Here is a 16,591-nt window from a genome sequence, read left to right as displayed (position 1 = left end):
AAAAGCCAAATAAAAAAAGTTAGCTGTGTATAGCCAATGTAGATCAGTGGTTAAATGTTGACCTATGAAACAGAAGGTCACAGTTTGATTTCTGATCAGGGCAAATTAAATTTCATATTTCAAGTGTTGTGGAGTCACATAGTCCTGGAATCCAGGCTCTGTTTTTTACTGGCTGTGTAAAAATGTACCTAACTGTATAAGTCTTTGTTTCCTCGCAAAATGAGGAAAATAGGGAATATCAACTGTAATAGCTTGCTGGGAGTATTAACCAGAAAGACTAATGAAAACATTTAACACAAGTGCCTAATATAAAATAGGTACTCAATACGTTCATTTCTTCCTTCTTTTTTCCTGCCAAGAGAAAAAATGAAACATTGCACTCTTAATCTTTGAGGATGGAAATATTCAACACAAGTGTACCTTCCATACAATTAAAGACTCTCTTCCAAGAATGAAAGCAGTTATTTGGGGCTATTATTCAAAGGAACTGTAGATCATGATGAGATTGTAGCATCTTCTCTTGTGAAATTCAGGCATCATGAGAAAAAATTATTATCTACACTTTAGTGAAACATTTGAGGAGATTTTGTGAGAAGGAGGCTGAGTTTCTCTGGGTATTTACAGTGGAGCAAATAAAAAGAAATGGTGTTGATGTAGGGGAGATTTTGATTGGGAAATAATAAATCAGTGAATTAAACACAGAGGAGTTGTAGAATGTCTGGCCTTTGAAAGTTTAAGAGAGCAGAGACATCAAGTACTTCAGGAGTTTTATGATAAAACTTCTAGATTTATGAGACTTTAATTGCATTTCTAATCACTACTTGATAGCCATTTATGTCCACAATCACAATATTAAAAGATTAATTAATTTTATAAAATGTTCAGATTCAGCCTTTTACATTAAGTAAGTGTGAAATGTAGATGCAGAGTGTTTCTTATTTGAATTAGGCATTTAAACAAAAGATTAATAAAAGGAAAATTTCTTATCTACTCCTTCCACATTACTGGCGCTGAAATGATAAATTCAAGTTTTATACTACACCATGCCATGCACAAATGATGGAGTGTAACATAGTGCATACTGAGAGAGTGGTCTTTGTGCTTAATTTTTAAAAAGATGTTTTATTGATTTTTAGAGAGAGAGGAAGAGAGAGGGAGAGACAGAGAAATGTAGGTGCAAGAGGGAGGAAACATTGATCTGCTGTCTCCTGCTAGCCGCCCCCTTGGGGACTGAGTTGGCCAACCTGGCCAGGAAGGGAATAGGTAGCTGGAAGTCTTCCTCACCCCAAGGTCACAGGACAAAGCTACAACCAACCCAGTCATACCTGCCAGGGCTGCACTTAATTTTAAAATACAAATCAAGCCAGAGGCTTTCTTTGAAATCAACAGTTTCGAAGTGGTGAAACTATAAATGCTATAATTTAAAATCAAATTCTGATCATGAAGAAATAAATATTCTCAATAATATTTTAGGTCCAGAATTCTATAGTTAACAGTGTATTTGCACTTTGATCAGTGTTTGGATTATCTTGGCTTCTTATATAAATTAAATACATTTTCTTATCCCCATGTTATTTAACAAAAGGAATTTTCAAATAAACTCAGATTTGGGGTACAATTTATAATTACAAATATATCTCAGATAAGAAAGCCAAATTAATTTAGTGTGTCATATACATGTGTATATATATACTCTCACACATACATGACACAAAAACATTCTTTAATAATTCTGGGATATTAAAAAGCTATGTAATCTATAATAATAAAAGAACAATATGCTAATTAGACCAGACAGCTGAACAACTTTCTGGACTGTCATCCTTCTGGACAACCTTTCAGGCAAAGCTGGGGCTGTGAGGGCCAAGTACAAATTTCATGGATCGTGCCTCTTGTAGTATTATAACAGAATTCTTTTTATTTTTATTATACAAGTGATACCAATATTAATTTCATTTTAAAATATTCAAATAATACAGAATATTTAGAAAATAGAGAATGCTCCTCTCCACTCATTTTGTTACCATTTTTTTTCCTTCTCAAGATATAATTAATGCTAAATGTTTGATATATTTTTTCTCAGTTCCTTTCCTATGAATTTGCACACATATATACTAACGCATTTATTTTTAAAGAAATGATACCATACTATATACATTATCTTTTACTTCATTTATTTTTACCCAACAATCTGTCTTGGAGAGCCAGGACAGATTGTTGGGTAAAATTAGAGCTACCTAATTTTCCTTTGTATACATAAAGTGTTGATCTTAAATAATATTAATACAAGATCAACTAATATACAGCTTGTGTGGACTGCATAGTTCTATGATAAATGGTCATGAATGCTTTAGATAGCTAAGGTATCTGTAGAAACCCGAGTTGGTTAGAGTTTATGGTTCTATATAAATTCATCCCATAATTGGGAATCTCTTTGAAAAGTTAGTCCATCTACTTAGCTAATCTTAATAAAATAAAAGAAGTTAGAATTCACACTCAAACTAAATGATCAACTTTGCTCTAAAGCACATGTGTCAAACACAAGGCCCGCGGGCCAAATCCGTCCCGCCAGGCCTTGCAATGTGGCCCGCACTGCGCTGTCATCACTGCACTCTGCTGCGTTTCCATCACAATGACAGTTTATGACTGTTCAGTAAACCATTCGGCCCACGATTTAGGCTGGATTTTAGATTTTGGCCCCTTCTCTGATTGAGTTCGACACCCCTACGAGTCTAAAGTAAACTACTGCCAAGAATTGAACCCTATACTGAACCAAGCAGTTCAAAGATGATGCCTTTGGCACAATTGGATCATTGTCTGAAACACTAAATTGTGTAGAGACAAAGAACAGCATTGCAGGCAGACATCCCTGAGTTTAATGCCCACCTCTGCAAGTTGTGTGATCTCAGTTAAATTACCTAACCTCTTTGAGACTCAGTTTTCACATTGTAAAACTGGAATAATACTATATACTGCAATCATATTGTAGGGATTAAGTTATAAGCTTCTGATACTTGCCTGACACATAACAGTCTCAATAAATGATAACTATTCTTACTACTAAGTGTGGCCTCAGATTTAATTCAAAGATTAGAATATTATTATTAGCTTGGATTAAGCCAGAGGTCCTCTTTATTGAAAAAATAAGTATTTTGATTTGTTGGCTAGTTAGTTTAATTATGTAGGCTTTCCAAATGATGAATTAATCTCCCTATATCACAGGTATGATTAAATTCTGCAGCCTCTAAATTTAGTGCTAAAAAATCTACTTTGGTAATTGCCTAGAGAAGTCAGGAAAGATATACTTACTTTTTAAAAATACTGTTCCACTGTTCTTTTTTTCCTTTTAATCCTCACCCGAGGATATGTTTAGAGAGAAAAGGAGGGAGGAAGGCAGGGGTCAGGGGGAGAGAGATAAGCATTCATGTGAGAGACAAATATGGATCAATTGCCCCCCTTATGCACTGACTGAAGATCAAACCCCCAACATAGGTATGTGCCCTGATTGAGATATTCCACTGTCCTATTGATGTGAGAGATGATAGAAATACCTAAATACATAATGAGTAATGTAAAAAATGTAATGAAAATTTTTTACATGATATAGTATTCTATAAGTAAGTATGTAAATGAATGTGTGTGTGTGTGTGTGTGTGTGTGTGTGTGTATGAGTGATGAACAAAGAGGAAAGGCATTAATATTGAATGTAAGCTGTGCCAAGTGGAGTCTACATTGTGAAGTTTTAGGGTAGTATTAGAACCTTATCTATGAATACAAGTCAAGTGGCTACTGTAACTTCTCTCAGAAAGGCTGTAAAACTTATTTTCAGAAAAATCTCATTTTTTGATGCTCATTTGTATTTATAAATAACATTTTGCTCAAGCATAGTTTTAATTACTGAAACCACTAAATTGTGATAGACTGGAAATGTCCATATGAAGAAGCCAAGTTTATAAGATCCTCATTGATGTTGGCATCTGATATCATCTTAATGAGAGCAGACCTTTTTTTGATGTGTGGGTACCAGTTTGGCATCTCATTATTTAAAAAATTAGCAAAACCTCATTAAACAGCTGCTTTTCTACTTTTTGTTGACTTGTGTGAGATGCCAAACAACTCTATTCTTTGCCTAGCAGATTAAAAATTTTCAATCTGGTTTATATTGCAGGCTTAATTTTAATGTATAATTATCCATGTAAATAGATTCTAGAGATTGGTGGTGTTAAAAATAAATTAAAATATGCAGGAGGAAATATACTCACACTTAGTAATAAAATAGTAAGCCTAAGCCACTTTGTGTTTTTTCTGCCAGCTGTATTAATTTACTGTGTATAGTCCAATTTTTGTGTGGACTATCCACAGTAAACACTTGGCAGTAATAGTCAAATAGCAAATATTTCAGGATTAATGTAAAAATAATGAAAATAAACAAAATTCGCATACTTTCAAATGTACTTATACCTCAATCTTTCCAAATCAGAGTAGCCATGCCTTTGTATTGTGCCTTTATGTTGTTGGAAATTTAAAGAGGTCCAGTAAATGGTACCCCACTCTCCACCTGATTTTGGCACTATTTAAAAAGAGAGACAAGGAGCAGAACATATAGAAGATCACAATATCTCCTTTATTACTGATAAAGTTTGTATTGGGGTAAGTTTCCTAAATATCTGGGGGATACTGGGCTTTCCAAATGTGAATCTCAAAATTTGGCAGGTTTGCCTTCTTAACCTCAGGCAGCACTAAATCACCAGAGGGCAAGAACTTTTTTTGTAATCTTACCACATGTCCTAGAGCACGTGTCAAACACAAGGCCCGCGGGCCAAATCCGTCCCGCCAGGACTTGCAATGTGGCCCGCACCGCGCTGTCATCACTGCACTCCGCTGCATTTCCATCACAATGACAGTTTATGACTGTTCAGTAAACCATTCGGCCCGCGATTTAGGCTGGATTTTAGATTTTGGCCCCTTCTTTGATTGAGTTCGACACCCCTATCCTAGAGGTGCCGAGATTGCATGGGCTCTGCTGGCAGCTGGCTTGCTGGAGAAACAGAAAGGGAAGAACTGGGCTTTTCCATACCCAATTTCCCCCCATAAAAACTTACCAATTAGATAAAGCATGGGAAGAGTGGGTGAGGGAATAAAGAGTCAGGAGTATTACATTTCTCTACATGGAAGGAAGTGTCAGGAAAGGGGAGTATAAAAGTTCCCTTCACCAATAGTGTTTCTTATATCAGTTCTCTTAACACTTTGGACTTAACCATTAAGCTCATGGTTAACCTAGATCCATTTTGCTGGAGGAGAAGATCAACAATCGATCAACAGGGTAGCCCATGTCCCTACTAGTGAGACCACTTCACAGACAGAACTTTGGGTATCCCTATAGGACTAACACAGCACAGTGTAGATTCTGCTCATAAAAGATACTAGGATGAGTTTAATTAACCAACTCCAGAATTTAAATATACCTTCATAGGAAGATTAAATTAAAAGATTAAAAATGCCACTTACCAGTGGAAAAGCCACCTTAAATGTCAGTGAGCTCCCATGGCAAAACAAACAAAAACAAACAAACAAACAAACAAACACCCTGCTCCTCCCATATTTCAACTTGCAAAAGCTAAGGCCTAAGGCCACCTTCCCTAGATATACCAGAAAATTAAAACTCTGTGGGTATTATGTTCCCCAAGGTCTATTCCTTGTCTTTATCTTGAGACTCCTGGCCAACACATCAGATGTCAGGGTTTGAGGGTATCATAAATGACACTTCTGTCTGAGTTCAGGACAATTTAGGTGTTATACAGGGCTTCTACAGATGAGGTACTTCTGTGTGCCCATATTCTTGTCGTCCCTCTTTGCTTTTGCTAAGGATATGCCACCATATGCCAGACTCCTACCCACGGACTATCTCTCCATTTGAATACTGGGTTCTAGCCTTGTTCACCAACTCTAACGGCTCTCCTTCATCTCATTGGCAATACCAATTTCCTACTCTATTCTAGACACTCCAATTATTTTTATTTATTTTTTTAAATCCAACTCTTTCTTTGTCCTTATAGCCACCAGCTCATCTCTCTTCTTTTATTTATAACAAAATTTCTTGAAATGGTTTCCTGTCCTTGCTATCTGCAATTCCATAGTCTCTTCAACATTTGAAAGGTTTTACTCTCTCTATCCACCAACCTTGTACTTGTTGAGGTTCCACTGACTGACATATTGCTACATCTAATGGTTAAATTTTTATATTCATCTTTTTTTTTGATCTACCAGCATTTGATCACTGCATTTCCTTAAAACCTTTTATTCAATTTTCTTCCAGGACATCTGATTCCCATCCCAACCCCCATTTCTATCTTGCTGCTTCTCAGCCTCTTTGCTTATTTCTTCTCATTTTCCTGACCTCTTAATGTTGAGTAACACAAGGCATAGACCTTGAACCTCTCCAGTTCTCTAGCTACATTTTTTCCCTGTGTGGTTGCATCTAGTTTCAAGGCTTTAATTATATCTATAAACTGATCATTTTTTATTTCCAGTCAAGACTTCTCTGAATTCCAGTGTTACATACAACTTCTTAGTCAGCATTTCCATTTGGATACCTAATAAGCATCTAGAAGTTAACTGTCCTCAAATGAACGTTGGTACCTCCACAGTCTTTTCTTAGATAATCACCTCTCCATTCTTCTAGTGTCTGTCTCAGTCTGAAAACTGTCGAGTCATCCTTGAATCCTTCCTTTCTGCCATACTCCATATCAATCTGATAGAATAATCTTTCAGGTCATATCTTCAAAATATATTGAAGAACTAGCCACCTCTCACTACCTTCACTGCCTCCATCCTCTCTTTACTGTATTCCTTCTGGAACATCCTAATTGATCTCTTTATTTTATACCTCTCTCCTTCTGACTATTCTCAGCACAACCATCAAAGTGATCTTGTCAAAAACAGAACCAACCATCAAAAAGTGTAAGAGAATATTATTCTAGGCAGAGGAAACAGCAAGGGTAAGGGACGTAGGAGAGATCTTAAAGTATTTGAGAAATAGCAAGAAAATAGCATGGCTGGAGTGGAGTGATTGAGAAGGTGAGAGAGAGAGAGAGAGAAAAAAGAGAGATCTATAAAAACTAGAGTGTGCACAGCCTTGAGCCATGTTAGGGCTTTGGATTTTATTCCAAGTATGACGAGAAGTTCTTACAGTGCTTTGATCAGGGGAGGCACAAGATCTAATGTAATTTTTAAAAGATCATTCTGGTTTCTCTTAGGATAAAATGGAAGTGAGAATGAGGGATGAGGGTAGAAAGAGACAATAGAGGAGCTTATTATTGTCCCCCAGACAATAAATGATAGTGACTTTCACCAGGGTGGGGGTAGTAGGAGTAGTAAGAAGGGACAGACTCAGGGTAAGTTGAACATAGAGTGTATAAAATGTGCTAAAGGGTTGAATATAAAGTAAAGAGAAATAAAGGATGAATCTTAAATTTTGGTCTGACCACTTGGATGAATAGAAGTACCATTCATGGACATGGGGAAGCCTGAGGGAGAAGCACATTTGAAGCCATGTTCAATTGAAGAAACTTTTGTGATGGTTAATTTTGTTTCAACTTGGCTGGGCTACAGGGCCCAGATATGTGGCCAAACATTATTGTGGATATTCCTGTGAGAATGTTTTTGGATGAGCTTAACATTTAAATTAGTGAACTTTGAGTAAAGTAGATTGGCCTCCATAATGTGGGTTGACCTCATCGGATCAGTTGAAAGCCTGAATAGAACAGAAGACTAAATTTTCTCAAGTTAGGGGAATTCTGCAGAAGATACCTTTGTACTAAAATTGCAGCATCAGGTCTTCTATTTCTCCATCCTATTGTCCCAGTCTGAAGATTTTGGATTTGCGAATCTTCATAAATGTGTGGGCCAAATCCTTACATAAATGTCTTTCTCTGTGTATTAATATATACATTCCATTGGCTGTTTCTCTGGAAAACTCTGAAAAATACACCTAGGAAGTATCTACATGAAGTGAGTAGGCAGTTGGTATAGGAAGAAGTCTGGAACTCAAGAAAGAGATAAGAATGGAAATATAAGCTTCAGAGTCATCAGGGTATACATGGTATTGCAATGGCTCAGAAACCTTATTATTTTTTTTTTTTCATCTGGCCTTTCCTTTTGATTTTTCCCTCCTTTGGCTCAAATTGGCCTCACCCAGCACCTGATTCACCCACCTCCCTCTTCTTTGCTTAATCATCAAATTCTCAGGGCAATGAGGCTCTGATCAGTATCCAGTAGTCTTAGGAACAAGGTCCTAGGTCTATTGACTATGGAGGCAGAGCTTTCAATCAAATTAAAGATGATCCCTTGGCCTCTGTTGTGTGTTAGCTCCAAACCCAGGAACAACCCCACTGAATAAATCATTGCAAAGTAAGAAAGAACCACTCCATGGCTGACATTAGGACCAGAAGCAATGATTAATTACTCCTTACCCTAACACCAGCCAATAAGTAGAGACCACAACACTAATCCCTTTAGTTATCATGATTAATGATATATATTTTCCTATATAATTCATGCCCTTGAATCTATCCAGGAGTCAGGTCTTTTAGTATTAGCTCACCTGTGACTCCAGCTATAGCATCATTTTCTTAATATATCATTACTTTTTTGGCTGAAAACTTCTGCTTGTATCTTATTGATATGCACAAACAGACCCTTCAGTCTGGTGATAGTATTTAAAGATAGGAACTAGATGAGATATTTAGGGAGCAAGGCATGGAGAAGAGAAAGGGATTTAGAATGAAGTCAAGTGGCTTGCAAAGAAAACTGAGGAGTAACAGTTAATAGAAATACAGGGAGAGGAGCATCCTTAAGGCTAAGTGAGGGAAGACAAGAAATCAGAGGAATATGAAGACCAAAAACTAACCATTAAATCCACCAGGAAAACCCTTGGAGTCCTTGACATAAATCAGTCTAGTGAGGTGATTTGGATTAAGTAAATGGAGAGAATGAGTGTTAAGAGAAAAAAAAGATAGCTAGTATGGAAACTCTTCTGATAAGTTTTGCTGAAAAACAGACTAAAAAAAAAGAGGAGCTTGGAGGAGGATTTGGCATCTATAAAGTTTGCTTATTTTTTTTATGTGAAAATTAGTTCATTTTTACACTGTTGCAAAGAGCATTGGATAATTGTAGGAGAAAAAAAAAACAGGTAATCACAGGACCAAAGTCTTGAATAGGCAAGAGAGTATGCATTTAAATACATAAGTGGAGGTGGTGGCCATTTCTAGCCCTAAGAGAAAGGCAGAGTTTATAACAGCATAAAAGGGTAGGTTACTGGGTTTGCTGGTGGGAAGATGAGGTAGTTTACTTCTGATTGCTTTGAATATCCCAATTAAATGAAAAGAAAAGCCATCAGTTGAAATGGAAAAAAAGAAAGAGGATATTGGAGATCTGAAACAGAGAAGAAAGTACAAAGTGTCATCTTGGATAAAGAGTTCTAGGATTGCTGAGAAATGCTGAAGGCCCATTTTAGAGTTTTAATCATACATTTAAAGTATGACCCATCAGCCAGTGGTGGTAAGTCATAGAGTAGGGGAACAATTGGATAAATCTTGGATTTTTGTTTTGCCAGTTGAGTAAGTGTAGAAAGAGAACAAGAAAATGGAGTGTGTATGCAAAGGAGCAATTCTAGTTATAGACTATGGACTGTAATCAAGGAAGGAGACATGTGAGAACCCGAAGCAGGTAATGGACAGTGTAAATTTAGTGACATCAATGGACTCCAAATGTTGGGCTGGTATTATGTGTGTGCACTTGAGGAAGGAGGCTAGACAGAGAGGAGGGAGAGACATAGTTGAAATCTATAATGTCTGGGCTTCTTTGAAGGAAAGAACATTTGCTTCTAATTTTAATTATTTCAATTTAATGATTTATAAATCAGTTAAATTAAAAAAATTTAAACACTACTTATACAACTAATAAATTTCAAAATGTTATGTTATAAATTTCTTTTAAACATTTTGATGTTAATTTCAAACTCACACAAATGTCCTAAATCTTAGAAAGGTAAAAATATTTAATATATCAGAGTTTCTTAAGGACTTCTACCTTAAAATACACACAAATTAGTACAATGATAAACATCATGTCATTTACGCTGTTCAACATGGAAAAGTTATGTGTTTGCTCTTTTTCTTTCTTTGTATTTCTTTTTCTACCTCTTCAAGGTGTCATTAATCATGTCAGATCCAAAACACAGAGGATAATCATTCAGACCAACTGAGATATTGTTTCTCAGCTACTGTACAATTGATTTTGGTTGGGCTAGAGAGGTGTCAGGCAGCTGAGCATTCCCAAAATAGTAGCACCGTGACTAACAGGACCACAACTATGACCACTGCACCTGTGAGCTTGCTTGCTACACACCCCCATCAGTTCAGCTGGTAAGAAAACCATGAGCCCACATGGCTTCAGACAGAAAAAGCAACCAACCTGTGTCAACTTCCTGTGTGACTAGTATCACAAGATGACACCAGACAACATACAATATGAGTGGTGGGCAACTCTGTTGCAGGGGAGCCAGCTAAATAGCAGCCAAGGAGTTTTATAGTCATACACTGAAGCCTGCAGCTGTACCTCAAGGGAAGGTCAAGATCAAAGTCCTGTTCTCAACTAGAACTGGGGAGATGGATGAGAATGAGAAACAGCCTTGAGGCACTCTCCCACGATATAGGGATAAGAAGCTGTCCCTTGGTGAATTCTTACCAGGCTTATTTCTTCCTGTTGTATGAGAAATTACAGGGCATTCTACCAGGACTGGTCAGACGGCAATCAAGCCTTGCCTACATGACTTATGTGGAGAGATGCAAGGTCACCAGAATATTATGGCAGAACTATTCTACAAGGACCTGGTTGTTACCTCAAACTAAATTCTTTCATAGTCAATGCTTTGTAAATACTTGTATGGGACACTGTAAACCAGATCTTTCCTTGACATCTGATGCTTCTTCTTCACTCCCATCAAGTGTTTGTTGCAGATATTTCCCCCCTTAGTTCACCGTTTACTTTGCTGGGCAGTCTCACTAATTCATTATAAATAGCAGGGTCATTTACAGGATGAGGAGGTAATTTTGTGCAGTGAGTTCTCCTTTTAGTACATTAGGCTAATTTATTATTTGGCCTCTCATTGTTTTGTCCTCTTTCTAACTAATAAGAGTGACTCCTATAGCAAATCATTCTTTACAATTCTTTCTATAGTTTCTAGTATTTGTGGCATTTGCAGTTACTTGTTTGAGCCCCCTTTTTCCTTACACATACATATATAAATGTGTATGTATTGGTTGAACCATATGTAATTGCCATTTGGTAAGTCAAAACTGTCTAATATTGGTGATTTCTGGTTTGGTAATGCATTTCAGAGACAGGTATATAAGTATAGAAAAAAACAACACCGTTATATAACAAAGGCCTCAAATATATTAAAATTACATTTAAAAAGTGCCAACCTTGCTTTTGTGACTACTTTTAAAAATTCATACTAACTTTTCTCTTTTTGAATTTCAATATGATGGGTGAAAAATGATATTTGATTTTTATACTTATTATATATTCATTCTTTGATTAATAGTAAATCTTAAAACATTCCTTTGAAATTTTAATTTTCATGTGAATTATTAGTTTATTATATCCTGGGTTATCTATTTTTCTATTACTAATTCTTAAGAGCATTTTTATGTACATTATGATTGTTCAACTTTATCTGCCATAATCAGTTCAAACATTTTCCTGAATTCTGTGTATGTAGGAATTTGTTATAGGGATTTGGCATGTGATTGTGGGAGCTACTTAAATTATCTCATCTCTGATAAGCAATTATTTTTGTGATTGAGGCTGGACCATGAGCATGTATAAGCTAGAACTCACAAACCAAAGCAGGAGCTCAGAAGGCCTAACTAAAATTTGGGTCAATTCTTGTTGCATCAGACAGGGCTGGGACCAGGGTAAGGTAGGTGAGGCTTCTAGACTGCAAAGTTAGTCGGCATGCAATGTACTCTCTGGTTTGTGCCATTATAGGGTGGTACTTCACAAATCCGAGAGTGACTCTCCTCTTCACTTTGGCACAATAGGAGTCTTTTATCCTATCCTGGTCCTGACTTTATTACATCTTCATGGAATGGTGTCCTGCAGAAGCTAAGGACCTTGGTCATGTCCCAGGAGTCACACACACCTGACCCAGGAGTCAGGGAAACTGAAAGAGAAGCCAAGATAGTGGAACAGTTTCAGGTCCAACTTCTGTCTCATACCAACAAAACGAGTCATGAGTGATGAAGTGTGTGAGCTATAAAATGGTGGCAGCTTATTTTCATGCCCAAAGCTCTCTCATGACCCACTCTTACAGAAAACATACAAGAAAGGGAATTGTTGGAAATGTAGTTTGACCCACTCAAGTTGATACATTATAAACCCACCACAGAGGGCAAAAGGTAATTCTACTTAGATTCATTTATTCAATCAATTAGAAGTCCAGGAAATTTTTGGAGACATGACTAAATGTTTCTACAGTTCATTTAGAGTAGTACGTAAGAAGAACTAAAGATGTTCTTTAAATATAATGAAGAGTTCTTCAATAGATATAAAACATAATATAAAGCTAAAGTAATCAAAACTGATGTTACTGCTGTAGGAAGAGACAGACCAATTGAACTGTAGAGAGACTACAAAAAATAACCATGTATATATGGCCATATTTGTTTGTTTGTTTATTTATTTATTTATTTATTTATTTATTTATTTATTTATTTATTTTTATTATTATTTTTTTAGGTCTATGGGTTTTTATTTTCCCCCCCATTTTTTTATTCAATTATTATCTCTGTACATAATTTAACATTGCCCCCCCTCCCATACTTACCCCCCTCCCCAGAGTTTTGTGTCCATTGGTTGTACTTATATGTATATGGCCATTTTTTAAAAAATGGAACTCTCCATGAATTTGCATGATATTCTTGCACAGGGGCCACGCTAATCTTCTCTGTATCATTCTAATTTCAGTATATGTGCTTCCAAAGCGAGCACTGGCCATTTTATATGTAAAGAAAGGTTGTTTTAAATAGTTATGCAAATGAGTACTTTTTTTCATTAAAGGACATTATGACAGTTGTTTATAAAAAATATTGACCTTATCTACACCCTCAGACAGAAATCAATCTCTTTATGGGTGACAGAATTTAAATGCAAAAAAAGTAAAATAAAACCTACTATGGCTGAATATTTTTCTAAGTATTTCATGACATTAAAACCAGAAGTATATAACTGATTATATACAACTTTGACTATATTAAAAAATACTATATACAAATAAGCCAGTCAGAGAAAAATAAATATTACATGATCTCACTCATACGTGGGATATAATGATCAACATAATTTGATGAACAAGAATAGATCCAGAGACAAATAGTAGGGGCGGTTTAGAGAGCAAAGGACTTGTATGCATGCATGTTAGCATAACCAATGGACACAGGCATTGGGGTGGTGGGGGCTTGGCCAGGGTGGGAATGGTTGCGGGGAGAGGGTCAACTGGGAAAAAAGAAGACATATGTAAAACTTTAGACAATAAAAATAATACAACTTACAAATTCAAAAAACAAACAATAATCCAGGAAAATTTTGAGCTAAACATGGCAGAGAAAATTGATCATTCCTCATGTATATTTAAAAATATGTTCTTTAAAATAAAAAATAGAAATGTAGATGGCCAAAGACATAATGAACTGACAATTGACAAAAGAATTGAAATTTCAAAGTAATATTTTTAATTTCATTCTTTATAAAAACATCAATATAAATAGCAGTTAAATATTATTTTCATCTATCAAATTGGCAAAAATAAAAAATAGAACTTGGAGTTTGCAACAGCAAACTTAATGTTAGAGAAGTAAATCAAATCGATCATGCATTGTTTTGAGAGTAATTAATAAAAATTTTTGGAAGCCAGTTAGGTGATATGTATAAAAATTTAAATGTACAGTTTTTTTTTAATCCCAGAAATGCCACATTTAATAAATGTTTCTTAAAGATGTAATTACACAAATCTTCCAATACACATGCTAAAGATTGCTTATTGAAATCTTATTTACAATGGCCCCAAATGTATCCATCAACCTATAGTTATATACATCCAATAGAATTTTAAGCAGTCATTTAAAAATATATATAATCACATAAAATATTCATATATATTGTGGAATGAATGTTGCACAATATTATCCTGAATATATAAACTTGGACATCCACTTTTAGATGTGCCTATGTGTGCATAGAGATGAAAGGATGCTTATAAACAAATTAAAAATAGTTATCTGAATGAAAGGCTGTCAGTGATTTTTACTTTATTTTTTGTAATGTTCTTACTTTTCTTAATCATCTTATTTAACAGTGAATATCTATTAAATTAATATCTAATAAATTTTATAATGAGCAGAACAACACATTATTTTCAAGTAAATAGGCAACTGCATCAAAAGCGGTTTATTATGATGACTGCTATTATTTTACTTCCTTTGACAGATTTTCAAAGCTATAGATACCATTTTTGGGTAACATCTCATTTATGCCACTTCCTGGGTTGGTATATGTTGACTCCCCATGGCTTTCAAAGAAAATATGCCTGTCATAAACACCAAATGTACAAAGGCAGCACTGATTCTCCAGTATCTGCCATGAAAGAGCATCAAAAATAGATTCTTATTTGCCTGTCACTATCATGAAAAGTAAAATGAAAAGATTACTTGGTGTTTAACTTCAGACATCTGATATCAATTGGGCACAATCCATCTCTCAGTTTAGAGTAGTTATCCCTCAGCCTGCTTTCAGGCCTAATCCCTTAAAAAAAAAAATCTTAACAGTTTCCAGAGTTTGGTCTTTTTCCAATTTTCAAAGCATAAACCTTTGGGAAAACTTTAGAACTAATCTTCCCTAGTTCCTTTCCTTTTCCAAAAAGAACAGAGTATTTCTTCACATGTGGGATTTTGTGGTTATCATTTATCACATTAGGCTTTCAACCACAAATTCATCCACTATTTGTAAACTTCTTAGTCTTTGCTGTACTGTGTAGGAGCATTCTTAAAATAGTTTACTAGGCTGGGTATAACTTAAAAAGTAATAGAAAAAGGTTCTTAAATTATTAAAAATGATCCAATGATCCACTCCAATGGTGTAAATAAATGCAAAGTATTAGATGCGAGAGACATGGTTCTTTGAACAGTGAGTCGTGTTATAAAATATTGCATTCGTGCTGTATGAGAGCTGAGCTGTATTTAGACCAAGGAGAAGTAACATGCATACCCTGACTGATTTTAATAAGCCTTTAAATTCCCCCTCACCACCACCACTTACTCGCTTCCTGACAGTCTTGTCTACAAGCTAAAAAGATTAAATATAGACTCAACCACTGTTAGTGGGTTCAATAACAAGCTGAAAGATCATCCATTAGGATTTGTTCCTCAGGAGCCCCTCAAAGGGCTGATTTTATTGAATAGCTGTGACCTGGATGAAGAAATTGAGATTTTATCACATCTGTTCATGACACTAAATTAGCTGGGGCAAATAACACCTTCTATAGTTTTCATAGTATATTTGAGAACAGTTTTTAGACCCATTGCAAAACAGTTCACTTAGGGACTAAAACTAAGTCTGTCAGCTCTGGGATGGAGAAAATCTACACCAGTGCAACCAAGTTCCAAGGATCTTATCAATCACAGTGAGCACAAGACAAGAATGTAGCTTTTATGAAAAAAAAATACATGATATTTTAATGTATCCAGAAAGTCATTCATCCTTGATTCCTGGCACTAGTTTCTGTATTTTCTTTTCAGTGCAGGAATGAAAATGAATCTTGAAAGAGAGTTCAATCGATTTAAAGACAAGGAAAATAAATCCTTTGAGGAGAAACTAATAATCTTCCTTTACTTGGATTAAAGATTGAGAAGATAATATCTTTGGGAGATATTCATTGTGTCAAGAGAATTTGGCTAGACTTGAGGAAAAGCAGTAAGCTAAATAAACAATGGAATAGGCCAAAAGGGATGATTGAAGTATTTTTGTCTTTTGAGTTCAATTAAATGTAAAGAAGTAGTCATTTATTTTGAATACCTTAAGTACCCTTAAACCGGAAGTCAGAGAGTAAATTGCAATTCTTTTTAAGTTGCGTGCCTGCTCTGAGATTCTAGCAAATGATTTATTTCTTATTGTATGTGATATAGAAAACAATAAATTTTGAAAACATAATGCTAAGTTATACCAGTATCTATAGGTAGCATTATTTTGTCAAAACACTGGGTTCAATAGATATTTATTGATTACTCACCAGTGTTTATTGGTTTTGTGGGATAAGAATGTCTTAAATTCTTGGTCAGTTCTCTACAGGAACTTGAAATTTAGAAGAGAACATATGATGTATATACAAATACTAATGTATCAAGGCAGTATGTGATAAGTGTCTTAGCACAAGATAATACCAAATGGTATTAGTGTAAAATGAAAAATGACTTCTTAAATCACAATGATGACACAGCAGCAAATGTTTGTAAAGTATGTGCCATTCATTTTC

At 35.4% G+C, this 16,591-nt stretch overlaps 1 non-coding gene across 1 annotated transcript; it reads right to left on the bottom strand.

The window, feature by feature from the left end:
• Positions 1-12,949: 12,949 nt before the first annotated feature.
• Positions 12,950-13,056, bottom strand: LOC118706287. Its single transcript, XR_004983992.1, has one exon. It is a non-coding gene; the product is annotated as a U6 spliceosomal RNA (small nuclear RNA).
• Between the last annotated feature and the right edge of the window lie 3,535 nt (positions 13,057-16,591).

This window comes from Pipistrellus kuhlii, unplaced genomic scaffold (assembly GCF_014108245.1).
Source record: "Pipistrellus kuhlii isolate mPipKuh1 unplaced genomic scaffold, mPipKuh1.p scaffold_m20_p_5, whole genome shotgun sequence".
Taxonomy (NCBI): domain Eukaryota; kingdom Metazoa; phylum Chordata; class Mammalia; order Chiroptera; family Vespertilionidae; genus Pipistrellus; species Pipistrellus kuhlii.
The sequence above is the reverse complement of the archived record's forward strand: the minus strand, read 5'-3'. Positions and strand labels throughout refer to the sequence as shown.